This window comes from Bombina bombina, chromosome 8 (genome assembly GCF_027579735.1).
Source record: "Bombina bombina isolate aBomBom1 chromosome 8, aBomBom1.pri, whole genome shotgun sequence".
NCBI lineage: Eukaryota > Metazoa > Chordata > Amphibia > Anura > Bombinatoridae > Bombina > Bombina bombina.
In genome coordinates this window covers 260651057-260678128 of record NC_069506.1, presented here as the reverse complement: position 1 = coordinate 260678128, position 27072 = coordinate 260651057, and positions in this window count along the sequence as shown.

The following is a 27072-nucleotide window of genomic DNA, read 5'->3' as shown; positions in this document are numbered from 1 at the left end:
CACACGCTGGGAGAAAGGAAACTGCAATTCAATGGCACTAGGAGACTGAAGAATCACAGTCAAAACAGTTATGATTAACAAAAATTTCAATCCTGTTACAAGAAATATGATTGGTGGAACTAATTGGCTAGTTGGGCCTGGCACACAGGCAGGCAGGCAGGAGGAAAATGCAATTCAAGGGCACTAGTAGACTGCAGATTGACAGTCAAAACAGTGATGATTGACAATTTTTGCAATACTGTTAAAAGAAATATGATTGCTGGCACTAATTGGCTAGTTGGGCCTGGCACACAGGCTGGACGGCAGGAGGAAAGTGCAATTCAATGGCACGAGCAAACTGAGGATTCAGAAAAACAATCAAAAAACTTTTAATTTTTATTATTAACAATACTGTGACAACAAATATGATTGGTGTAAATAGTTGGCAAGTCGGCCTGGCACACAGGCTGGCAGGCAGGAGGAAAATGCAATTCAAGGACACTAGTAGACTGCAGATTGACAGTTAAAACAGTGATGATTGACAATTTTTGCAATACTGTTAAAATATATATGATTGCTGCCACTAATTGGCTAGTTGGGCCTGGCACACAGGCTGGCAGGCAGGAGGAAAGTGCAATTCAATGGCACAAGCAAAATGAGGATTAAGAACAACAATCATTTTTTTTTTAATTTTAATTAGTAACAATACTGTGACAACAATTATGATTGGTGTAAATAGTTGGCAAGACGGCCTGGCACACAGGCTGGCTGGCAGGAGGAAAGTGCAATTCAATGGCATGAGCAAACTGAGGATTCAGAACAACAATCAAAAAACTTTTAATTTTTATTATTAACAATACTGTGTCAACAAATATGATTGGTGTAAATAGGTGGCAAGTTGGCCTGGCACACAGGCTGGCAGGCAGGAGAAAAATGCAATTCAAGGACACTAGTAGACTGCAGATTGACAGTCAAAACAGTGATGATTGACAATTTTTGCAATACTGTTAAAATAAATATGATTGCTGGCACTAATTGGCTAGTTGGGCCTGGCACACAGGCTGGCAGGCAGAAAGAAAGTGCAATTCAATGGCACAAGCAAAATGAGGATTAACCCCTTAGTGACCAGAGCACTTTTCCATTTTCTGTCCGTTTGGGACCAAGGCTATTTTTACATTTCTGCGGTGTTTGTGTTTAGCTGAAATTTTCCTCTTACTCATTTACTGTACCCACACATATTATATACCGTTTTTCTCGCCATTAAATGGACTTTCTAAAAATACCATTATTTTCATCATATCTTATCATTTACTATAAAATAATTTATAAAATATGAGGAAAAATGGAAAAAAACACACTTTTTCTAACTTTGAACCCCAAAATCTGTTACATATCTACAACCACCAAAAAACACCCATGCTAAATAGTTTCTAAATTTTGTCCTGAGTTTAGAAATACCCAATGTTTACATGTTCTTTGCTTTTTTTGTAACTTATAGGGCCATAAATACAAGTAGCACTTTGCTATTTTCAAACCATTTTTTTTCAAAATTAGTGCTAGTTACATTGGGACACTGATATCTTTCAGGAATACCTGAATATCCCTTGACATGTATATATTTTTTTTTAGAAGACATCCCAAAGTATTGATCTAGGCCCATTTTGGTATATTTCATGCCACCATTTCACCGCCAAATGCGATCAAATACAAAAAATCGTTCACTTTTTCACAAATTTTTTCACAAACTTTCAGTTTCTCACTGAAATTATTTACAAACTGCTTGTGCAATTATGGCATAAATGGTTGTAAATTCTTCTCTGGGATCCCCTTTGTTCAGAAATAGCAGACATATATGGCTTTGGCTTTGCTTTTTGGTAATTAGAAGGCCGCTAAATGCCACTGCCCACCACACGTGTATTATGCCCAGCAGTGAAGGGGTTAATTAGGAAGCATGTAAGGAGCTTTTTGGGGTATTTTTAGCTTTAGTGTAGTGTAGTAGACAACCCCAAGTATTGATCTAGGCCCATTTTGGTATATTTCATGCCACCATTTCACCGCCAAATGCGATCAAATTAAAAAAAATGTTACATTTTTCACAATTTTAGGTTTCTCACTGAAATCATTTACAAACAGCTTGTGCAATTATGGCACAAATGGTTGTAAATGCTTCTCTGGGATCCCCTTTGTTCAGAAATAGCAGACATATATGACTTTGGCGTTGCTTTTTGGTAATTAGAATGCTGCTAAATGGCGCTGCGCATCACACGTGTATTATGGCTAGCAGTGAAGGGGTTAATTAGGTAGCTTGTAGGGAGCTTGCAGGGTTAATTTTAGCTTTAGTGTAGAGATCAGCCTCCCACCTGAAACATCAGACCCCCTGATCCCTCCCAAACATCTCTCTTCCCTCCCCTACCCCACAAATGTCCCCGCCATCTTAAGTACTGGCAGAAACTCTGCCAGTACTAAAATAAAAGGAGAATTTTGGCTTTTTTGTGCTTTTTTTTTAGCATATTTACATATGCTTATGTGTAGGATCCCCATTAGCCCCCAACCTCACTGATCCCCCACCAAACAGCTCTCTAACCCTCCCCCTCTGACTTAATGTGCGCCATCTTGGGTACTGGCAGCTGTCTGCCAGTACCCATTTTAGTGAAAAATATGCGGTTAAATATAAAAAAAATGCCCCTTTTCTGTAGTGTAGCTTCCCCCCCCCAATACCAACCCCCCACCCCTTCCTGATCCCTTAGATGCTTTCAAAAAAATAAGTTAATTATATATTCAACTTGTACCTTTTTTCTGTAGTGTAGCGGTTCCCACCCGCTCCCGCCCCGTGCACGCGCCCGCCCGCCACCCCCGTGCACGCGCGCGCGCCCGTGCGCGCCCCCGGCGATACCGCAACCGATCCCGCCCCCCTCTCTCACTAAGAAGCCATCGATGGCCGCCCACCCACCTCCCACTTCAGCTCCCACCCACCAACGAATGCGGCCATCGATGTCCGGTGCAGAGAGGGCCACAGAGTGGCTCTCTCTGCACCGGAGGGGTAAAAAATGTTATTGCAGGATGCCTCAATATCGAGGCATCCTGCAATAACCGGAAATCAGCTGGAAGTGATCAGGATCGCTTCCAGCTGCTTTCCAAACCGAGGACGTGCAGGGTACGTCCTTGGTCGTTAAGTGACTTTTTTAAGAGGACGTACCCTGCACGTCCTCGGTCATTAAGGGGTTAAGAACAACAATCATTTTTTTTTTTAATTTTAATTAGTAACAATACTGTGTCAACAAATATGATTGGTGTAAATAGTTGGCAAGACGGCCTGGCACACAGGCTAGCAGGCAGGAGGAAAGTGCAATTCAATGGCACGAGCAAACTGAGGATTCAGAATAACAATCCAAAATGTTTTAATTTTAATTATTAACAATACTGTGACAACAAATAAGATTGGTGTAACTAGTTGGCAAGTCGGCCTGGCACACAGGCTGGCAGGCAGGAGGTAAATGCAATTCAAGGACACTAGTAGACTGAATATTGACAGTCAAAACAGTGATGATTGACAATGTTTGCAATACTGTTAAAATAAATATGATTGCTGGGAATAATTGGCTAGGTGGGCCTGGCACAAAGGCTGGCAGGCAGGAGGAAAGTGCAATTCAATGGCACGAGCAAACTGAGGATTCAGAACAACAATTACAAAAAAAATAAAATTTTAATTATTAAGAATACTGTGACAACAAATATGATTGGTGTAAATATTTTGAAAGTCGGCCTGGCACACAGGCTGCCAGGCAGGAGGAAAGTGCAATTCAATGGCATGAGCAAACTGAGGATTCAGAACAACAATCAAAAACTTTTTGGTTTTAATTATTAACAAGACTGTGACAACAAATATGATTGCTGGCACTAATTGGCTAGTTGGGCCTGGCACACAGGCTGGCAGGCAGGAGGAAAGTGCAATTCAATGGCACGAGCAAAGTGAGGATTAAGAACAACAATCAAAAAAATTTAAATTTTAATTAGTAACAATACTGTGACAACAATTATGATTGGTGTAAATAGTTGGCAAGACGGCCTGGCACACAGGCTGGCAGGCAGGAGGAAAGTGCAATTCAATGGCATGAGCAAACTGAGGATTCCGAATAACAATCCAAAATTTTTTAATTTTAATTATTAACAATACTGTGACAACAAATAAGATTGGTGTAACTAGTTGGCAAGTCGGCCTGGCACACAGGCTGGCAGGCAGGAGGTAAATGCAATTCAAGGACACTAGTAGACTGAATATTGACAGTCAAAACAGTGATGATTGACAATTTTTGCAATACTGTTAAAATAAATATGATTGCTGGGAATAATTGGCTAGGTGGGCCTGGCACACAGGCTGGCAGGCAGGAGGAAAGTGCAATTCAATGGCACGAGCAAACTGAGGATTCAGAACAACAATTACAAAAAATTTTAAATTTTAATTATTAAGAATACTGTGACAACAAATATGATTGGTGTAAATATTTTGAAAGTCGGCCTGGCACACAGGCTGCCAGGCAGGAGGAAAGTGCAATTCAATGGCACGAGCAAACTGAGGATTCAGAACAACAATCAAAAACTTTTTGGTTTTAATTATTAACAAGACTGTGACAACAAATATGATTGCTGGCACTAATTGGCTAGTTGGGCCTGGCACACAGGCTGGCAGGCAGGAGGAAAGTGCAATTCAATGGCACGAGCAAAGTGAGGATTAAGAACAACAATCAAAAAAAATTAAATTTTAATTAGTAACAATACTGTGACAACAATTATGATTGGTGTAAATAGTTGGCAAGACGGCCTGGCACACAGGCTGGCAGGCAGGAGGAAAGTGCAATTCAATGGCACGAGCAAACTGAGGATTCCGAATAACAATCCAAAATTTTTTAATTTTAATTATTAACAATACTGTGACAACAAATAAGATTGGTGTAACTAGTTGGCAAGTCGGCATGGCACACAGGCTGGCAGGCAGGAGGTAAATGCAATTCAAGGACACTAGTAGACTGAATATTGACAGTCAAAACAGTGATGATTGACAATTTTTGCAATACTGTTAAAATAAATATGATTGCTGGGAATAATTGGCTAGGTGGGCCTGGCACACAGGCTGGCAGGCAGGAGGAAAGTGCAATTCAATGGCACGAGCAAACTGAGGATTCAGAACAACAATTACAAAAAATTTTAAATTTTAATTATTAAGAATACTGTGACAACAAATATGATTGGTGTAAATATTTTGAAAGTCGGCCTGGCACACAGGCTGCCAGGCAGGAGGAAAGTGCAATTGAATGGCACGAGCAAACTGAGGTTTCAGAACAACAAGCAAAAACTTTTTGGTTTTAAATATTAACAAGACTGTGACAACAAATATGATTGCTGGCACTAATTGGCTAGTTGGGCCTGGCACACATCCTGGCAGGCAGGAGGAAAGTGCAATTCAATGGCACGAGCAAACTGAGGATTCAGAACAACAATCAAAATTTTTTTAATTTTAATTAATAACAATACTGTGACAACAAATATGATTGCTGGCACTAATTGGCTAGTTGGGCCTGGCACACAGGCTGGCAGGCAGGAGAAAAGTGCAATTCAATGGCACAAGAAAACTGAGGATTCAGAACAACAATCAAATTTTTTTTAATTTTAATTAGTAACAATGCTGTGACAAAAATTATGATTGGTGTAAATAGTTGGCAAGACGGACTGGCACACAGGCTGGCAAGCAGGAAGAAAGTGCAATTCAATGGCACAAGCAAACTGAGGATTCAGAATAAAAATAAAAAAAAAATTATTACAATTATTACCAATACTGTGACAACAAATAAGATTGGTGTAACTATTTGGCAAGTCGGCCTGGCACACAGGCTGGCAGGCAGGAGGAAAATGCAATTCAAGGACACTAGTATACTGCAGATTGACAGTTAAAACAGTGATGATTGACAATTTTTGCAATACTGTTAAAAGAAATATGATTGCTGGCACTAATTGGCTAGTTGGGCCTGGCACACAGGCTGGCAGGCAGGAGGAAAGTGCAATTCAATGGCACGAGCAAACTGAGGATTCAGAATAACAATCCAAAAATTTTTAATTTTAAATATTAACAATACTGTGACAACAAATAAGATTGGTGTAACTAGTTGGCAAGTCGGCCTGGCACACAGGCTGGCAGGCAGGAGGTAAATGCAATTCAAGGACACTAGTAGACTGAATATTGACAGTCAAAACAGTGATGATTGACAATTTTTGCAATACTGTTAAAATAAATATGATTGCTGGGAATAATTGGCTAGGCGGGCCTGGCACACAGGCTGGCAGGCAGGAGGAAAGTGCAATTCAATGGCACGAGCAAACTGAGGATTCAGAACAACAATTACAAAAAAAATTAAATTTTAATTATTAAGAATACTGTGACAACAAATATGATTGGTGTAAATATTTTGAAAGTCGGCCTGGCACACAGGCTGCCAGGCAGGAGGAAAGTGCAATTCAATGGCACGAGCAAACTGAGGATTCAGAACAACAATAAAAAACTTTTTGGTTTTAATTATTAACAAGACTGTGACAACAAATATGATTGCTGGCACTAATTGGCTAGTTGGGCCTGGCACACAGGCTGGCAGGCAGGAGGAAAGTGCAATTCAATGGCACGAGCAAAGTGAGGATTAAGAACAACAATCAAAAAAATTTTAATTTTAATTAGTAACAATACTGTGACAACAATTATGATTGGTGTAAATAGTTGGCAAGACGGCCTGGCACACAGGCTGGCAGGCAGGAGGAAAGTGCAATTCAATGGCACGAGCAAACTGAGGATTCCGAATAACAATCCAAAATTTTTTAATTTTAATTATTAACAATACTGTGACAACAAATAAGATTGGTGTAACTAGTTGGCAAGTCGGCCTGGCACACAGGCTGGCAGGCAGGAGGTAAATGCAATTCAAGGACACTAGTAGACTGAATATTGACAGTCAAAACAGTGATGATTGACAATTTTTGCAATACTGTTAAAAGAAATATGATTGCTGGCACTAATTGGCTAGTTGGGCCTGGCACACAGGCTGGCAGGCAGGAGGAAAGTGCAATTCAATGGCACGAGCAAACTGAGGATTCAGAACAACAATAAAAAATGTTTTAATTTTAATTAATAACAATACTGTGACAACAAATATGATTGCTGGCACTAATTGGCTAGTTGGGCCTGGCACACAGGCTGGCAGGCAGGAGAAAAGTGCAATTCAATGGCACAAGAAAACTGAGGATTCAGAACAACAATCAAATTTTTTTTAATTTTAATTAGTAACAATACTGTGACAACAATTATGATTGGTGTAAATAGTTGGCAAGACAGACTGGCACACAGGCTGGCAAGCAGGAGGAAAGTGCAATTCAATGGCACAAGCAAACTGAGGATTCAGAATAAAAATAAAATTTTTTTTATTACAATTATTAACAATACTGTGACAACAAATAAGATTGGTGTAACTAGTTGGCAAGTCGGCCTGGCACACAGGCTGGCAGGCAGGAGGAAAATGCAATTCAAGGACACTAGTAGACTGCAGATTGACAGTCAAAACAGTGATGATTGACATTTTTTGAAAGACTGTTAAAAGAAATATGATTGCTGGGAATAATTGGCTAGTTGGGCCTGGCACACAGGCTGGGAGGCAGGAGGAAAATGCAATTCAATGGCACTAGGAGACTGAATATTTCCAGTCAAAAAAATTATGATTTAATTTTTTTTATATACTGTTAGAAGAAATATGATTAGTGGCACTAATTGGCTAGTTGGGCCTGGCACACAGGCTGGCAGGAAGGAGGAAAGTGCAATTCAATGCAACAAGCCAAATGATGAATCACAATTGAACAATGTTTAATTTTAAATATTAACAATACTCTTACAACAACTAGGATTGGTGGAACTAATTGGCTAGTTTGGGCCTGGCACACAGGCTGGCAGGCAGGAGGAAACTGCAATTCAATGGCACTAGGAGACTGAATATTTGAAGTCCAAAAAATTATGATTTTAAATTTTTTTATATACTGTTACAAGAATTATGATTGGTGGCACTAATTGGCTAGTTGGGCCTGGAATACACGCTGGCAGGCAGGAGGAAAGTGCAATTCAATGGCACGAGCAAACTGATGAATCACAAGCGAACAATTTGGAATTTTAAAGATTAACAATACTGTTACAACAACTAGGATTGGTGGCACTAATTGGCTAGTTTGGGCCTGGCACACAGGCTGCCAGGAAGGAGGAAACTGCAATTCAATGGCACTAGGAGACTGAATATTTGCAGTCCAAAAAATTATGATTTTACATTTTTTATATACTGTTACAAGAATTATGATTGGTGCCACTAATTGGCTAGTTGGGCCTGGAAAACACGATGGCAGGCAGGAGGAAAGTGCAATTCAATGGCACGAGGAAACTGATGAATCACAAGCTAACAATTTGGAATTTTAAAGATTAACAATACTGTTACAACAACTAGGATTGGTGGCACTAATTGGCTAGTTTGGGCCTGGCACACAGGCTGCCAGGCAGGAGGAAACTGCAATTCAATGGCACTAGGAGACTGAATATTTGCAGTCCAAAAAATGATGATTTTAAATGTTTTATATACTGTTACAAGAATTATGATTGGTGCCACTAATTGGCTAGTTGGGCCTGGAAAACACGCTGGCAGGCAGGAGGAAAGTGCAATTCAATGGCACGAGCAAACTGATGAATCACAAGCTAACAATTTGAAATTTTAAAGATTAACAATACTGTTACAACAACTAGGATTGGTGGCACTAATTGGCTAGTTGGGCCTGACACACAGGCTGCCAGGCAGGAGAGAAGTGCAATTCAATGGCACTACTAGACTGCAGATTCACAGTCAAAAAAGTGATGATTCACAATGTTTTCTATACTGTTACAACAACTATGATTGGTGGCCCTAATTGGCGAGTTGGGCCTGGCACACAGGCTGGCAGATATGAGTCGTGGCTGGTAGGTAGGGCAGCAATTTAACATAGTATGCTATGTAAGTGACAAAAACACAGGCCTGATAGAAAATTAAGTTAGATTACACTAGCAACATAATTTAAAATTTTATATTTTAATATTAAAATAATGTTAAGAAGTGCAATGCACATATGAGTGGTCGCACTGGCTGGCTGCTACGTAGGGCAGCAATTAACAACAGTATGCTGTGTAAGTCAGATAGACAGTTAGACACAGGCCTGATAGAAAATAAAATTAGATTACACTAGCATAAGGATTTAAAGACTTTTTTTGGGGAATTTAAAGAAAAAGGTTAAGCACATAGATATGAGTCGTGGCTGATAGCCTTGGAAGGGCAGCTATTAAAAACAGTAGGCTCTGTAAGTCAGATACACACACGCCTGATAGAAAATACTATTAGATTACAATAGAAAACTGATTTAAATTTTATTTTTTTGGGGAATTTAAAAAAAGGTTAAACACATATGAGTCGTGGCTCATAGACTAGGGAGGGCAGCAAGTAAACACAGTAGGCTCTGTATGTCAGCAAAACACACAGGCCTGATAGAAAATGATATTAGATTACACTATCAAAAAAATTTAAACGTTTTTTTTTTTTTAATTTAAATTAAGGTGAAGAAGATATCAGTGGTGGCTGCCTGGCACAGACCAATTAACCAAAAGACTGAAAAAAATGAAGTATATTAATGCTGTGTGAGCCTGACAGACACAGGCCTGATAGAAAATGTAATTAGATTACACTAGCAAAATTATTTAATTTTTTTTTTTTTAATTTAAAATAATGTTATAAACGGATATTAACACTGGTGGCTGGCACAGAGCAATGAACCAGAGTATATGCTGTGTGACACAGGCCTGATAGAAAATGAAAAAAAATTACACTAGCAAAATAATTAAAATTTTTGGTTGCTTAAATTTAAACTAATGTTGTTAGGCAGATATCAGTGGTGGCAGTAATCACAGCATATGCTGTGAGCCTTAAACACAGGCTGAAAGATAGGCAAATGCTAATAAAAATATGAAAAAAAACAACAAAAAAACGGCTCGAATTATAGCCCTAAAAAGGGCTTTTTGGGGTGCTGTCCTTGCAGCAGAGATGAGTGGAGTCCTTCTGGACTGTAGTGGACACTAAATACACTAGCCTAGCTATGTATTTCCCTATAATGTCAGCAGCACAAACACAACACGTCCTCTCACTAAGAAAGCAAGGTCGTTATGAGTCTAAAATGGTGGCTTCCGAGTAGCTGGGAGGGTCTGTGAGGTAGTGTCTGATGTTGATTGGCTCTAATGTGTCAGAAGGCTGTGACATACAGGGTCAAAGTTTCCTCAATGATGACACATAGGGGGCGGATCGAACATCGCATATGTTCGCCCGTAGCGGCGAACGCGAACAAGCTATGTTCGCGGTGAACTGTTCTCGGGCGAACAGTTCGGGAAATCACTAGTTGTAGCTAACTGAGATTACCGCTGTTCCGGGGCTGCTGTGTGGAGACACAGAGAGGTGTCAGCCATAGCTGATGATGTCAGCGAAACTCTGTAAATTAATCCAGGATGAAATTCGGTAACGGCTGTTTCTGGAAGCTTGTGCTAGCATAAGATAGAAGTACTGTAAAATATGTATATGTAGCGCACAAGATAAGGTAAGGTAAGGATTTGCCTCTGGCTAAAGTAAAGAAGTAAACCTGCTGTTGGTAACAACTTTATTAATCCAGCAAGGTATGCAGGGAAGGAGGAGCCTTAAGTAGCCAAGTTTGAGAGGCTAATCGTCAGTTAAAGGCACAGGCAGGAAGAGGACAAGGAGTCAAAGGATATCCTGACACCAACAGGGACATTTAGAAAGAGAAAAGCAGGTTAACCAACCCTGATTTTCTATAGCGGGGTAGCATACACTGTTAGAAGGTAAGCAAGGACTACCTCGCCATCTTGTAACTGCTAACAGCCACCATTACTCTTACTAAGGAGATTGACATGGACACAGCTTGACCCCAATCCTTGCTTGCAGGGAAAAGTACCTATTAAAGGATTAAATATCTTCAGACACCATGTTTGCACATCCTCCCTTGACAGAGGCAAAGAGAATGACTGGGGGTTATGGGTAAGGGAAGTGACACTTAACAGCTCTGCTGTGGTACTCTTTGCCTCCTCCTGCTGGCCAGGAGTTGAATTCCCACTAGTAATTGGAATGAAATTGTGGACTCTCCATGCCATAGGAAAGAAAATGTTGCACAATTTTTAGTTCTAGATTCAATAAAACTCTGAAACTAAAGTTTTGGTAAAAAAAAAAAAATCACACAACAATCTCACCACAACTCAAGAATTGCAGAATTCAAAGCAAATTGTAACTGCCGCTCATCACAACTGCAAGTTGCAATACTCCATTATTACTAACCCCGTCACTACTAGGAATTTCAGAGAAAAACTTGCAGAAAGTTCCGGGTATAATTTAGCATTTTTGCTATAACTCCATTAAAACAAAAATATTTTTTTTATTATTATTCATCTATGAAAACTGTATATGTATTTTTAAAGTAGACAAACCAAGGTATTGATGTAGGCCCATTTTGGCATATATGATTCCACTATTGGATCGCCAAATACAATAATAAAATTTTTAACTTTTTTGCAAACTTTTGTTTTTTGATTGAAATTATTTACACTCAACTTCTGCAGTCAAATGGTTGTAAAAGCTTATCTGGGTCCCCTTTCTTCAGACATCCATGGCTTTGCAATTAGTTTTTGGCAATTAGAAGGCTGCTAATTGCAGCTGCACACCACACATGAAATTCCTGGCAGTGAAGGGGTTAATCAGTAAGCTTGTGAGGTTAATTTTTGCTGCAATGTAGAGATTACCCTCCCACCTAACCCCTGATCTATCACAAATGGCTCTCTTCCCTCCTCCCCCCTACTAGTCACCACCATCTTAGATACTGGCAGACAATCTGCCAGAATGCAGTATAGGTTTTTTTTTGTGTTTTTTTTAATATATATTTATTTATGTATTTCTGTAGTGTTCAGAATTATTCATTTTTTAGATTTGTTTATTTTATTTTCATGATTTCATTTTTCTGTAGTGTATGAGTTCCCCTGCAAGCGATTAAATAAAATTCCACCTCTCCTCCAAACATTTATTTTCTGTAGTATAGGTCCCCATCTCCCCTGCCTATTTCCTTTTTTGTAGTGTAGGGAACGCCGCCCCTCCCTCCCCCTTCTCATTGGGTAACCCATCCGCCTCCTTCCTTCCCTACCCCTGCTCCCACTCGGCATTAATGAATGAGTGTTACAGACAGTGTCACTCTCTGTAACAATCTGGCGATCTGGCTTCATATGGTGAGGGAACACGATTGGCGGGCTGGGCAAAGTACTGTATGACGTAGAACCTAGGTATATGGTGCAAGGGGTCAGTGAAGCCCAAGGGGCGAATTTAACAATGTGAGGGCGGACATCAATAAATGACTGTCGGCATTTATCATTGCACAAGCATTTCTAGCAAAATGCTTGTGCAATGCCGCCACCTGCACATTTGCGGCCAATCGGCCTCTAGCAAGGGGTGTCAATCAACCCAATCGTATCTAATCAGGCTGATTGCTGTCCGCCACCTTCGAGGTGGCAGACGAGTTAAGGAGCAGCGGTTTTAAGACTGCTGCTTCTTAACTCCTTTTTCCAGGCGAGCCTGAAGGCTCACATGGAAACAGGTGCATACAGGGCATGATAAATTGACCCCTATATCTTTCTCATAACGTTTCACTGCATCAAACATGTTCCACTTTTAAATATATTGAATTATGTCACAATTGCACCTTCAAAACCTTGCTAAACAAACTAAAACATGACAAAAAACCTCTATAAATAAACATATGCACAAAATAAAACTTTAAAAAGTTCAAGAGAAATAAAAAAATAAACAAATGAGACAATCTTGTCATCTTTGGAGCAGCAAAACTCAATAATGAGATAAGATACCTGAGAAGGCTAAAAGTCCTTATAAATTCCACACCACATGCTTGAACAAGGCGTAGGTGGATATGCTTGAAGACTCCTGTAGAATGACCTTTGCCCACTTCTGCAAGAATTCTTAGGTGGCTGTCATACTATCCAGTGAGATTATTGTTCCCTAATAAAATAAACATGCAAATAATTTAACAACTAGCCCCAAACAACCTAATGACCATCTGTTAATCCAGCCCATTATTTGTACAAAAACAAGATACAAATAAGTAAGTCGTGCCTTATTGGTGTTCATGTTGTTTTAACTGAATTGATTGGGCCTGTGCATATTAAAACTTTATTAATTATAAATGGTACATCCTCAATAATATTTGTATTTAATTTATTTTAACATTGGTTTGCCTTTAGAACACACACCTGAAAGAATAGAAATAAAGTTTTTTGAATTACTAATTCACACTCTTTCTTATCGGTGGTGAGTGACCATGATCCTTTACTCCTGGTAAATACTCTGGGCACTAGGAGGAGGCTAAGATTCTCAAACCCCAAGAGCTCTAGAAAACCCCTCCCACCTTAGAAACTAGTCTTGTCTTTGCCTCCGCTGGAGGTAGGTGAAGAATGAAGGTGCTCCAGATTGTTTTTGTGAGAGGGGTTCTCAAGGTCCAATTTTCCCTTTAGAGTGCTGCTAATTGATGGAGGGATGACGTATTGGGAGTTTTGGGTACTGGCACAAAAACACCTTATGGTTGTTAGTCAAAAGCCTGCCACAGGTGTCACAGGGACCTGTCCGCCTCCTCCTGTTGGGTCGTCAGTATTATTCTATTCCATTTCTTCTACGTTTATGTTTCTGCACTGGTTTGGCTTTCTACTGGATTCCACTTTATCTTCCAGTAGTTAGGTGCCTATGGGTAAGTAAAAAAAAGCCTAAATATTAAAAAAAAAAAAAAAACTACACAGGATTATATATCATGCTTATCCCACTCTCATTACTCATGAACTTCACTTCTTGGGCATTAGTTTCCCAGAAGTTATAGATTGTGGTCTCTCACCACCTGTATGAATGAGAAAAAAAATGTATGCTTACCTGATAAAATCATATATTTACTTGTGGCGAGAGCCCATGAGACCCAACCTTGTTATTTTTCTGGTGGTAGCTTTATTTTTTGCACCTTTTTTCCCCATGCTCCTTTTTTTACACTCTTTAAATTGTTTGCTTGGCTATACATCAGATTAGTTTCTAGTAAGGTGGGAGCGGTTTTACAGAGCTCTTGGGGTTTTGGAATCTTTGCCTCCTCCTAGTGGCCATGAGATTAATTCCCAGCAATAAGTAATAGATCATGGACTCTCACCACTATGAAAGAAAATAATTTGTCAGGTAAGCATAAATAATGTTTTTCTAACTACAGAAAATGACACTGTTTAATACCTCAATATATTGTTAACCCATTATTGCTTATTTTTATAATCATGGCCTTATGGAGCTCAATTATACTTATATTTTGTGTGGTAGCAGCCACACTGGAGATGTATTGAACTAATAGGTCCAAAGACTCACTAATAGAGATACATGTGCTAGCACACAAAGTCCTAGATATGTAAATGATGTATTATTCTTGTATTATATGAGTCATTCATTGTGTTTAAAACGTTACAGTTATTACAAATATTGAAATAAAAATGTGAATTGTGACATAAAAAACAACTCTGTGGCAACGTATTCCTCAATATTTAATTAAAGAGAGACTCAAGTCAAAATTAAACTTTAATTATTCAGATAGAGCATGCAATTTTAAACAACTTTCCAATTTACTTCAATTATCAAAATGTGCACAGTCTTTTTATATTAAAACTTTGAGTCACCAGCAAATACCTAGCATGTGCAAGAATAAACGTATATGCGTTTGTGATTGGCTGATGGCTGTCACATGGTACAGGGGGAGGGGAAAAAAATCTACTACTCATTTGAAGTTCAGACTAAGTGCTATTACATTGTCTTGTTATCTTGCATTTGTTGATTATGCAATTCTACTATGTTGACTGGTCCTTGAACTAAACTGATGCTTGTTTAAAGGGATACTAAACCCACATTTCTCCAACATTGGTGTGTCCGGTCCACGGCGTCATCCATTACTTGTGGTATATTCTCCTCCCCTACAGGGAAATGCAAGGAGAGCACACAGCAAGAGCTGTCCATATAGTCCCCCCTCTGGCTCCGCCCCCCCAGTCATTCTCCTTGCCGCTCTGAACAAGTAGCATCTCCACGGGGATGGTGAGGAGTTTGTGGTGTTAGTTGTAGCTTTTTATTCTTCTATCAAGAGTTTATTATTTTAAAATAGTGCTGGTATGTACTATTTACTCTGAAACAGAAAGAGATGAAGAGTTCTGTTTAAAAGAGGACTATGATTTTAGCAGCAGTAACTAAAATCAATTGCTGTTCCCACACAGGACTGTTGAGCTGAGAGAACTTCAGTTGGGGGGAACAGTTTGCAGACTTTTCTGCTCAAGGTATGACTAGCCATTTTTCTAACAAGACTGTGTAATGCTGGAAGGCTGTCATTTTTCCCTCATGGGGATCGGTAAGCCATTTTCTTAGACTCAAACAGAATAAAGGGCTTAGTATGGGCTATAAACTGGTAGACACCTTTAGGGGCTAAATTGATTGCTTTATTTAAGTATTATATGCAGTTTGAAGTGAATTTCACACTTTTTTAATATTGGGGAACGTTTTTAGCGCCAGGCACTTGTTAAGACACCTTCCCAGTCAAGAAGGGCCTTTCTCTGTAGTATGCAGAGCCTCATTTTCGCGCCATTATTGCACAGTTACTTTTGAGTTCAGTACATGCAGCTGCATGTGTGAGGGTCTGGTATCCACTGAAAACGTTCCTAGAAGGCTTCAATTGGTATCGTATACCCCCCTGGGATTGGTGAAGTCGCAACAAAGGCTGTTGCTTGGACTGTAGGGGGGTTAAAATTGCAAACGGCTCCGGTTTCCACATTTTAAGGGTTAACTGCTTGAAAATTGGGGTGCAATACTTTGAATGCATTAAGACACTGTGGTGAAAATTTGGTAAAGATTGGATAATTCCTTCATAGTTTTTCACATATTCAGTAATAAAGTGTGCCCTGTTTAACATTTAAAGAGACAGTAACGGTTTTGTATTAAAACGGTTTTTGTGCTTTATTAACCAGTTTAAGCCTGTTTAACATGTCTGTACCTTCAGATAGATCATGTTCTGTATGTATGGAAGCCAATGTGGTTCCCCCTTCAAATATATGTGATAATTGTGCCATAGCATCCAAACAAAGTAAGGACAGTACTGTCACAAATAGTAAGGTTGCCCAAGATGATTCCTCAGATGAAGGAAGTAGACATAGTTCTACATCATCGCCTTCTGTGTCTATACCAGTTATGCCAACGCAGGCGACCCCTAGTACTTCTAACGCGCCAATGCTTGTTACTATGCAACAATTGACGGCAGTAATGGATAACTCCATAGCTAATATTTTATCCAAAATGCCAGCATTTCAGAGAAAGCGCGATTGCTCTGTTTTAAACATTGTAGAGCAGGAGGGCGCTGATGATAATTTTTCTGTCATACCCTCACACCAATCTGAAGTGGCAGTGAGGGTTTGTCAGATGGGGAAATTTCTGATACAGGAAGAATTTCTCAGCAGGCAGAACCTGATGTTGTGACATTTAAATTTAAATTAGAGCATCTCCGCGCATTACTTAAGGAGGTGCTATCTACTCTGGATGATTGTGACAATCTGGTCATCCCAGAAAAATTGTGCAAGATGGACAAGTTCCTTGAGGTCCCGGTGCACCCTGACGCTTTTCCGATACCTAAACGGGTGGCGGACATAGTGAATAAGGAGTGGGAGAAGCCAGGCATTCCTTTTGTCCCTCCTCCTATATTTAAGAAATTGTTCCCTATGGTCGACCCCAGGAAGGACTTATGGCAAACAGTCCCTAAGATCGAGGGGGCGGTTTCTACACTAGCCAAGCGCACGACCATTCCTATTGAGGACAATTGTGCTTTCAAAGATCCTATGGATAAAAAATTCGAGGGTTTGCTTAAAAAGATTTTTGTACAGCAAGGTTACCTCCTTCAACATATTTCGTGCATTATTCCTGTCACTACAGCGGCGTGGTTCTGGTTCGAGGAACTGGAAAAGTCGCTCAGTAGGGAGACTCCGTATGAGGAAGTCATGGACAGAATTCACGCACTTAAGTTAGCTAATTCCTTTATTTTAGACGCCGCTTTGCAGTTAGCGAGGTTAGCGGCGAAGAATTCAGGGTTTGCAATTGTGGCGCGCAGAGCGCTCTGGCTAAAGTCTTGGTCGGCGGATGTATCTTCCAAGACAAAATTGCTTAATATCCCTTTCAAAGGTAAGACCCTTTTTAGGCCAGAATTGAAAGAGATTATTTCAGACATCACTGGGGGAAAGGGCCATGCCCTCCCACAAGATAGACCTTTCAAGGCTAAGAATAAGTCCAATTTTCATTCCTTTCGCAATTTCAGGAACGGACTGGCTTCCAACTCTGCAGCCTCTAGACAAGAGGGTAACGCTTCCCAGACTAAACCAGCTTGGAAACCAATGCAAGGCTGGATCAAGGGTAAACAGGCCAAGAAGCCTGCTGCTGCTACCAAAACAGCATGAAGGGGTAGCCCCCGATCCGGGACCGGATCTAGTAGGGGGCAGACTCTCTCTCTTTGCTCAGGCTTGGGCAAGAGATGTTCAGGATCCCTGGACACTAGAAATAGTTTCTCAGGGTTATCTTCTAGAATTCAAGGAACTACCCCCAAGGGGAAGGTTCCACATGTCTCACTTATCTTCAAACCAAATAAAGACACAGGCATTCTTACATTGTGTAGAAGACCTGTTAAAGATGGGAGTGATACACCCAGTTCCAACTGTGGAACAAGGTCAGGGGTTTTACTCAAATCTGTTTGTAGTTCCCAAAAAAAGAGGGAACTTTCAGACCAATTCTGGATTTAAAAATTCTAAACAAATTTCTCAGAGTTCCATCGTTCAAAATGGAAACCATTCGAACAATTTTACCTACAATCCAGGAGGGTCAATTTATGACTACCGTGGATTTAAAGGATGCGTATCTACATATTCCTATCCACAAAGATCATCATCAGTTCCTAAGGTTCGCCTTTCTGGACAAGCATTACCAGTTCGTGGCTCTCCCATTCGGGCTAGCCACTGCTCCAAGGATTTTCACAAAGGTGCTCGGGTCCCTTCTAGCGGTTCTAAGACCAAGGGGTATTGCAGTGGCACCTTATCTGGACGACATTCTAATCCAAGCATCGTCTCTTTCCAAAGCAAAGGCTCATACAGACATTGTTCTAGCCTTTCTCAGATCTCACGGGTGGAAGGTGAACGTAGAAAAGAGTTCCCTGTCTCCGTCGACAAGAGTTCCCTTTTTGGGAACAATAATAGATTCTTTAGAAATTAAGATCTTCCTGACAGAAGTCAGAAAGTCAAAGCTTCTAAACGCTTGTCAAGTTCTTCACTCTATTCTGCAGTCTTCCATAGCTCAGTGCATGGAAGTAGTAGGGTTGATGGTTGCAGCAATGGACATAGTTCCTTTTGCTCGAATTCATCTAAGACCATTACAACTGTGCATGCTCAAGCAGTGGAATGGGGACTATACAGACTTGTCTCCAATGATTCAAGTAGACCAGATGACAAGAGACTCACTCCGTTGGTGGTTGACCCAGGATCACCTGTCCCAGGGAATGGGTTTCCTCAGACCAGAGTGGGTCATTGTCAAGACCGACGCCAGTCTATTAGGCTGGGGCGCGGTCTGGGATTCCCTGAAAGCTCAGGGTCTATGGTCTCGGGAAGAGTCTCTTCTCCCGATAAACATCCTGGAACTGAGAGCGATATTCAATGCTCTCCGGGCTTGGCCTCAACTAGCGAAGGCCGGATTCATATTCAGTGATAGATACTCTGGTACAAGCCAGAAAACCTGTGACTAGAAAGATTTACCATAAAATATGGAAAAAATATATCTGTTGGTGTGAATCCAAGGGATTCTCCTGGAGTAAGATTAAAATTCCTAAGATTTCTGCTTTACACAAACGACTGGCAGCTGTGCCAGAGATACAAGTTTTTGTACAGGCTTTGGTCAGAATCAAGCCTGTTTACAGACCCATGACTCCTCCTTGGAGTCTAAATTTAGTTCCTTCAGTTCTTCAAGGGGTTCCATTTGAACCTTTACATTACATAGATACCAAATTACTTTTCTTGGAAAGTTCTGTCTTGGTTGTTATTTCTTCTGCTAGAAGAGTTTCTGAATTATCTGCTTTGCAGTGTGATCCACCCTATCTGGTGTTCCATTCAGATAAGGTTGTTTTGCGTACTAAGCCTGGTTTTCCTCCGAAAGTTGTTCCAACAAGAATGTTAACCAGGAAATACTTGTTCCTTCTCTGTGTCCGAATCCAGTTTCAAAAAAGGAACGTTTGTTACACAATTTAGATGTAGTTTGTGCTTTAAAGTCCTATTTAGAAGCCACAAAGGATTTTAGACAAACCTCATCTTTGTTTGTCGTTTACTCTAGTAAGAGGAGAGGGCAAAAAGCTACTGCTACCTCTCTTCTTTCGAGAAAAGTATTATCATATTGACTTATGAGACTGCCGGACGGCAGCCTCCTGAACGAATCACAGCTCACTCTACTAGGGCTGTGGCTTCCCATGAGCCTTCAAGAACGAGGCTTCTGTTGATCAGATATGTAAGGCAGAGACTTGGTCTTCTCTGCACACTTTTGCCAGATTCTACAAATTTGATACTTATGCTTCTTTGGAGGTTATTTTTGGGAGAAAGGTTTTGCAAGCCATGGTGCCTTCTGTTTAGGTAACCTGATTTGCTCCCTCCCTTCATCCGTGTCCTAAAGCTTTGGTATTGGTTCCCACAAGTAATGGATGACGCCGTGGACCGGACACACCAATGTTGGAGAAAACAGAATTTATGCTTACCTGATAAATTACTTTCTCCAACGGTGTGTCCAGTCCACGGCCCGCCCTCGTTTTTTAATCAGGTTTGAAAAATTTCTTTCTCTATACACTACAGTCACCACGGCACCCTATGGTTTCTCCTTTTTCTCCTAAACGTCGGTCGAATGACTGGGGGGCGGAGCCAGAGGGGGGACTATATGGACAGCTCTTGCTGTGTGCTCTCCTTGCCATTCCCTGTAGGGGAGGAGAATATCCCACAAGTAATGGATGACGCCGTGGACCGGACACACCGTTGGAGAAAGTAATTTATCAGGTAAGCATAAATTCTGTTTTTTTTTCTTTAAAGATTCAGATAGATCATGCATTTTTAAGAAACTTTTTAATTTACTCCTACTATCAATTTTTCTTCATTCTCTTGCTATCTTTATCTAAAAAGCAGGAATTTAAAGCTTAGGAGCCAGCCCATTTTAGGTTCAGCACCATGGATAGCACTTGCTTATTGGTAGATACATTTAGCAAACCAGTAAGTAAGCATAAGCCAGGTTCTCAACCAAATATGGGCTGTCTCTTAAGCTTTACATTCTTGCTTTTTAAATAAAGACAGCCAGAGAACGAAGAAACATTTATAATAGGAGTAAATTAGAAAGTTGCTTAAAATAGCATGCTCTATCTGAATCATTAAAGAAAAAAATATTTGGGTTTAGTGTCCCTTTAACCTCCATATATTTGCAGTGAACTGCTATTTAATACTTCCTCTGTTAACTACAGAACACATAACAACTTGTTTATCTAGACACCAATTAGCAATTGGCTGTGTACCCAGTTTACAAAAGTAACATTTGTAATCTAATGTTGCAATATTAATATAGTGTGGAATTTAATTAGCTCTAATTGTTCCTATATAGAATATATATGTGTGGATAATAGATCTGCCAGATGAGAGATATTTATAAATTACTTGTTAGGTATTCCAGTTATAGTATAATATTACCATAAAGAGGATTGCATTAATGTAAACCGTTTTGCTGTAGCACAGTGACAAATCAAGTTACTTATCTGCTTTTTGTATAATACATACACTTCTGATTTAATAATATGACTTTAAAAATAAATCTGAATATATATATATATATATATAATATATATATGTGTTTGTGTGCGTGTATTTGTGTGTGTGTGTTTGTGTGTGTGTGTGTGTGTGTGTTTGTGTGTGTGTATGTGTGTGTTTGTGTGTGTGTTTGTGTATGTGTGTTTGTGTGTGTGTTTGTGTGTGTGTATGTGTGTGTGTTTGTGTGTGCATGTATGTGTGTTTGTGTGTGTGTTTGTGTGTGCGTGTATGTGTGTTTGTGTGTGTGTTTTATAAAAAAACTGCCTGTAACTTGCTAGCTACAAAGTACTTATTATACCAACTAGTAAGGCTGGTTACATGGCAGAATTAGTATTTACATTTGAATCAGTTTTCAGCAGATTTTTTCTGCCACTTAGTCCTAATTAGACAAAATTATAAAGCTATTTTAGTTGCACAATACATCTTCTACATAAACTTTGAGCAAGCATCTGCTCCAATAGTCATGCTGCCTATGTGAAACTGCAGCGTGAGTAACTACCTACAGAAAACAGGTTCTAACAGCAGTTGAGCAAAATAATCACATCTACAGCATACATAAAATAAACCCTTTTTGCTCTTTGGATGATTACCTAATATCTTAACCCCTCTGATTTCCTTTAAGTTTAAGTATCATAGATTGTATTGCTGTTAAGTATATTATTATTAGATATAAGTTGCTTTAGATCAGGGGTTTTCAAACCTGTCCCCAAGCCTCCCTAACAGGTCAGATTTCCAGGATATTTGAATTGGAGCTCAGGTGAAATAATCACCTGATTTGTAAACATGGTTATTAACCTGCTCTCACCCAAGGTCATCCTGTAAATCTGGCCTGTTGGGGAGGCCTGAGGACAGGTTTGAAAACTCCTGCTTTAGAGAATTGCTAAAAACATAGAGTTCTCCTTTAGGGACTGATAAGGAGTAAATGGGAACTCCAAGTTTTTAGCATTTCTCTAAAGCAACTTATTTCTAACAACCAGTTGCGATTTGTGTTATATATTATTATAAACTGTAATATATGATTAACTCTTGTTTGTTATAAAAATGCTGGCTTCGAACATTAAAGTGATGGTAAACTCTCCACTTGATAAAAACAGATCCAGAATGTTATTGATATTTTAGATGGAGTTTCATTCATGAGTTGTAATGAAGATGCTCTATAAATTACTTTTTAATTTAGATATGAGATTCAAATATCGCTCGCTCTGCTGCCCACTTCAAAAGACAATTTTTCTGTGAGCTCGAGGTCTACTTTGTTGACCAATCAGATATCTGGATACAACAAAAGTGCCATTTGGGGAGACCACTGATTGGAGAACAATTTAAACCACATAACTCACAGAAAAATTTACTTTTGAAGTGGGTGGCAGAACGCGGGTTATTTGAATTTCATATCTATGCTAAAAAGTAAGTTAAGCGCAACTTCATTACAACTGATGAATTAATCTCCATCTAAAATATCACTCATATTCTGTTTCTGATTTTATAAAGTGGAGAGTTTATCATCATTTTAACTCATGTCTAGAGTATCATGAATTTGTCTTTTCCTATAATTGTGATTTATAATTTATTTAAGACCTGTTATTTTCTAATATATAGTTAGTGGTACCTTTCTATATATAGTAGTGAATGTTTCTTTTTTGTTGTTGTTTTTCTCTTTCACTTTAATTTATTTAGATCACACACACATACACATATATATATATATATATATATATATATATATATATATATATATATATAATATATACATACATTAAAATTAGCTTTCAATAAATCATAATGTAAATATATCAATTATTAATTTGATTTAAGAAAATAAACATTTTAAACTATTGCTACATCCATATAAAAGCTTTTCACTATTGGTGTTTGAATGCATTGTTTTTTTATGCCTGTGATATCATCTTGTATACATTTTTTAATATATTTATTTAAACCAGGAGATGCAAATATTTTTCACAGTTTGCTTTTTCCAATTCAATTTTTAGTTTTATAAATAGCACTTTTTAAATAACATGGAAAACAGATACAAATAGTTCTTCCTTATCCTTATTGATTAATTATGAGTAAATTAGAACCATCTCTTAGTAAATATTTGTTTCAACATCAATGTTGCAAGAGCAGGACATAAAATAGGTTTTGTTGACAGGTGACATATCTTCATGTTTTATATTTCATAATCCAATTATTCAATATCTGGTGTGACCTAGATAGGTTTTAGTATAAAACCAACAGAATTTATTTTTATAAAAATCATCCCTGGATAAAGAGGTACAGTGAAAGGTAAGTTTTACTTCTTATACATGATCTAGCGTACAATTACTTTTACTATTTCTAATATTTACTATAACATGTTCTACATTGGTCCCTATGAGAATATCAACTAGGGTTTTATTTTTTTAATTCTTTATTTTTTTAAACAAATTTGCTATTTAAAATCATACTCATTAAAATTAATGATCACTGCTAAATATTTAAATTTCTTTTCTCATTTGAAGCTGCTTAACGTGAAAGTAAATCCTAGCATTTTACAAATGCTATGATTTACTATTGAAACAAATAAAGGGCACTTTCATTCATGAAGTATAAGATACTTCATCTAGAAAGCTCCTTTATTTGATTTAACCGAATGCCGCTCTTAGCTCCTACTGCAGCCCACGGCTAAAAAAAATTTTGGGCTAAGAGGTGACGTTTTCACCTCTTAGCCAATAGCCGTGATGTAAATCCGGCTTGGCGCCCATGGGAGCCGGATTTACCGCACGGCTATTGGCTAAGAGGTGAAAACGTTACCTCTTAGCCAAAAATGTTTTGGCCATGCGCTGCTGTAGGAGCTAAGAGCGGCGATCGTTTGAATCAAATAAAGGAGCTTTCTACATGAAGTATCTTATACTTCATGAATGAAAGTGCCCTTTTTTTCAATAGTAAATTCTAGCGTTGTAAAACGCTAGGATTTACTTTCACTCTAAGGGGATAGTCCACTTTAAAATGTTTATTGTTAAAAAATAAAGATAATCCCTTTATTACCCATTCCCCAATTTTGCATAACCAACACTGATATATTAACTGTTTACCTCTGTTATCATCTTGTATCTAAGCCTCTGCAGACTGCCCCTTATCTCAGTTCTTTTGACAGACTTGCATTTTAGCCAATCAGTGCTAACTCATAAAAAAAATTGCATGGGAGTGAGCACAATGTCACATGACACACATGAACTAGCAGTCTTTAACTGTGAAAAACTGTCAAAATGCACTGAGATAACAGGCATTTCAAGGGCTTAGAAATTAGCATATGAGCATAACTAGCTTTAGATTTCAACAAAGAATATTTTGGAAAGTTGTTTAAAATGACATGCCCTTTCTGAATCATGAAAGTATAATTTTGACTAGACTGTCCCATTAAATGAATAAATAAATAAAACTGGCCTAAAAGTGTTTTTACCTTTTGACCCTGACTATTACTATTATACATAAGCAAGAAGGGAGGAGATATCACTGCACATATCATTAATGCAAAATCTCTTAGAACTTTTTAAAATATAGTTAAAGTTTCAGGGATCACACACACCCTTCTTCAATTTTTTACTAAATCACATTTCTTTAAACCTGTGTGAATGATTTTACCTAATAGGGAAGGTAAACTAACTTACTATTACTAAATGTGAAATGCTCTGCAACCCCAGAAATCTTTAAAAATGTAAATAATTAAAAGTGCTAATTACTTTAGTTCAAGATAAGATTATACCCACCTTGGAGGAGCTTTATTGAGCGTAGGTTTGTTTTTAAAGGGACATAAAACCCAGAATTTTCCTTTAATGGTTTTTATTTCTTTTATCAAATTTGTGTTGTTCTTATGTAATTCTTTGTTGAAGAGATATCTAGATAGGTAGAGTGCTCATTTCTGTAGCACTAAATAACAGGAAATAGTGATGCCATCTAGTGTTCTTGTTAATGTATAAATTGTTGCAAAATTGCTGCCATATAGAACTGCAAACACATGCACACTCCTGAACATACCTTTGTGCTTTTCAACAAAGGATAACAAGAAAACTAAGAAAATTTGATAATAGAAGTAAATTGTATAGTTGTTTGAAATTGTATGTTCTATCTGAATCATGAAATAAATACATTGTGTTTTATATCCCTTTAAGGTATAAGGGTTCCATTTTTATTGTATCAATTGTGATTTTTCAAGTGAGTATATATTTACTAGCCTATAATTAAGTGTCAGTAGTGGGGCAACATGCTTAAAGGGATATTAAACACTTTGAGATTGTAATATAAAATGATAAATTGTAACTATAAAAAAAACTCTGCAATATACTTTCATTATTTATTTTGTCCCCTTGTCCTTTAATTCCATTCTGAAATTGTGAGCTTTTCAGTTCCTGTTAGAACACTTATATTCTACACAGTCATTGGCTGCACAGTCTAGTGACCTATTTATGAATGTTCCTAATTGGCCACAGCTGAGAAGGTAACCTAAGTTACAATATGGCAGCTCCTATTGTTTTATAGAAACTAAGGGGCATATTTATCAAGCTCCGTATGGCTCGCCGGAAACAGAAGTTATGAAGCAGTGGTCTAAAGACCGCTGCTCCATAACTTGTCCGCCTGCTCTGAGGCAGCAGACAAAAATCAACCCAATTGAATACGATCTGGTTGATTGACACCACCTGCTAGCGACCGATTGGCCGCGAGTCTGCAGGGGGTGGCATTGCATCAGCAGTTCACAAGAAATACTGGTGCTATGATAAATGCCGACAGCGTATGCTATCGGCATTTATCGATGTGAGGCGGACATGATACACTACTTCGTATCATGTCCGCTCGCACATTGATAAATAGGCCCCTAAAACTTTAAATGTATTTTGTCACTATTTAAACAACTAATGAAACTTAAAAAAATACTTATAAATGTTATTCTCAGACTAACCTTTTCTTTGCCTGCATTATTCTTTCTATTATTTATTTAGTGTCTAATGTCCCTTTAATACTTTGCTTTACACATTTTAATACATATAAAATAAAGTGATTTATTATATATTTACAACTTATGTGCTTGCAGACATTTTTTTTTTACAAAACTTAAAATGATACTAAACTTAAAATGCAATCATTTCTCTAAAAATTATTTAATCAGATAATTTACAAAACAATAAGAAATTGAGGATAGATTCTAAGAGAGAAGATACCCACTGAATTATGGAAGGTCAATTCTATTGGCTGATCCAATCAGCCAATCAGATTGAACTTCAATCCGATTGGCTGATTAAATCAACCAATCGGATTTTTCTACCTTAATTCCGATTGGCTGATAGAATCCTATCAGCCAATCGGAATTCGAGGGACGCCATCTTGGATGACGTCATTTAAAGGAACCGTCATTCATCGTAAGTCCGTCGTGCTGGAAGGATGCTCCGCGCCGGATGTCTTCAAGATGGAGTCGCTCCTTGTCGGATGGAAGAAGATAGAAGATGCGGCATGGATGAAGCCTTCTGCCGGTCCGGATGTCCTCTTCTGCCCGGATAGGATGAAGACTTCTGCCGGTCCGGATGTCCTCTTCTGCCCCGATCCGATAAAGACTTCTGCCCAGATCGGATGACCACTTGCGCCCAGCTGGGTGAAGACGGCTCAAGGTAGGGTGATCTTCAATGGGGTATTGTTAGGTTTTTTTAAGGGGGGATTGGGTGGGTTTTAGAGTAAGGTTGAGTGTGGGTGGTGGGTTTTAATGTTGGGGGGGTGTATTTCTTTTTTTACAGGTAAAAGAGCTGATTACTTTAGGGCAATGCCCAGCAAAAAGCCCTTTTAAGGGCTATTCGTAATTTAGTATATTGTAGGGCATTTTATTATTTTGGGGGGCTTTTTTATTTTATTAGGGGGCTTAGATTAGGTGTAATTAGTTTAAACTTCTTGTAATATTTTTTTATTTTCTGTAATTTAGTGTTTTTTATTTTTTGTACTATAGTCTATTTTTTTTAATTGTATTTAAATTTAGCTAATTGTAGTTAGTTTATTTAATTAATTGAATGATAGTG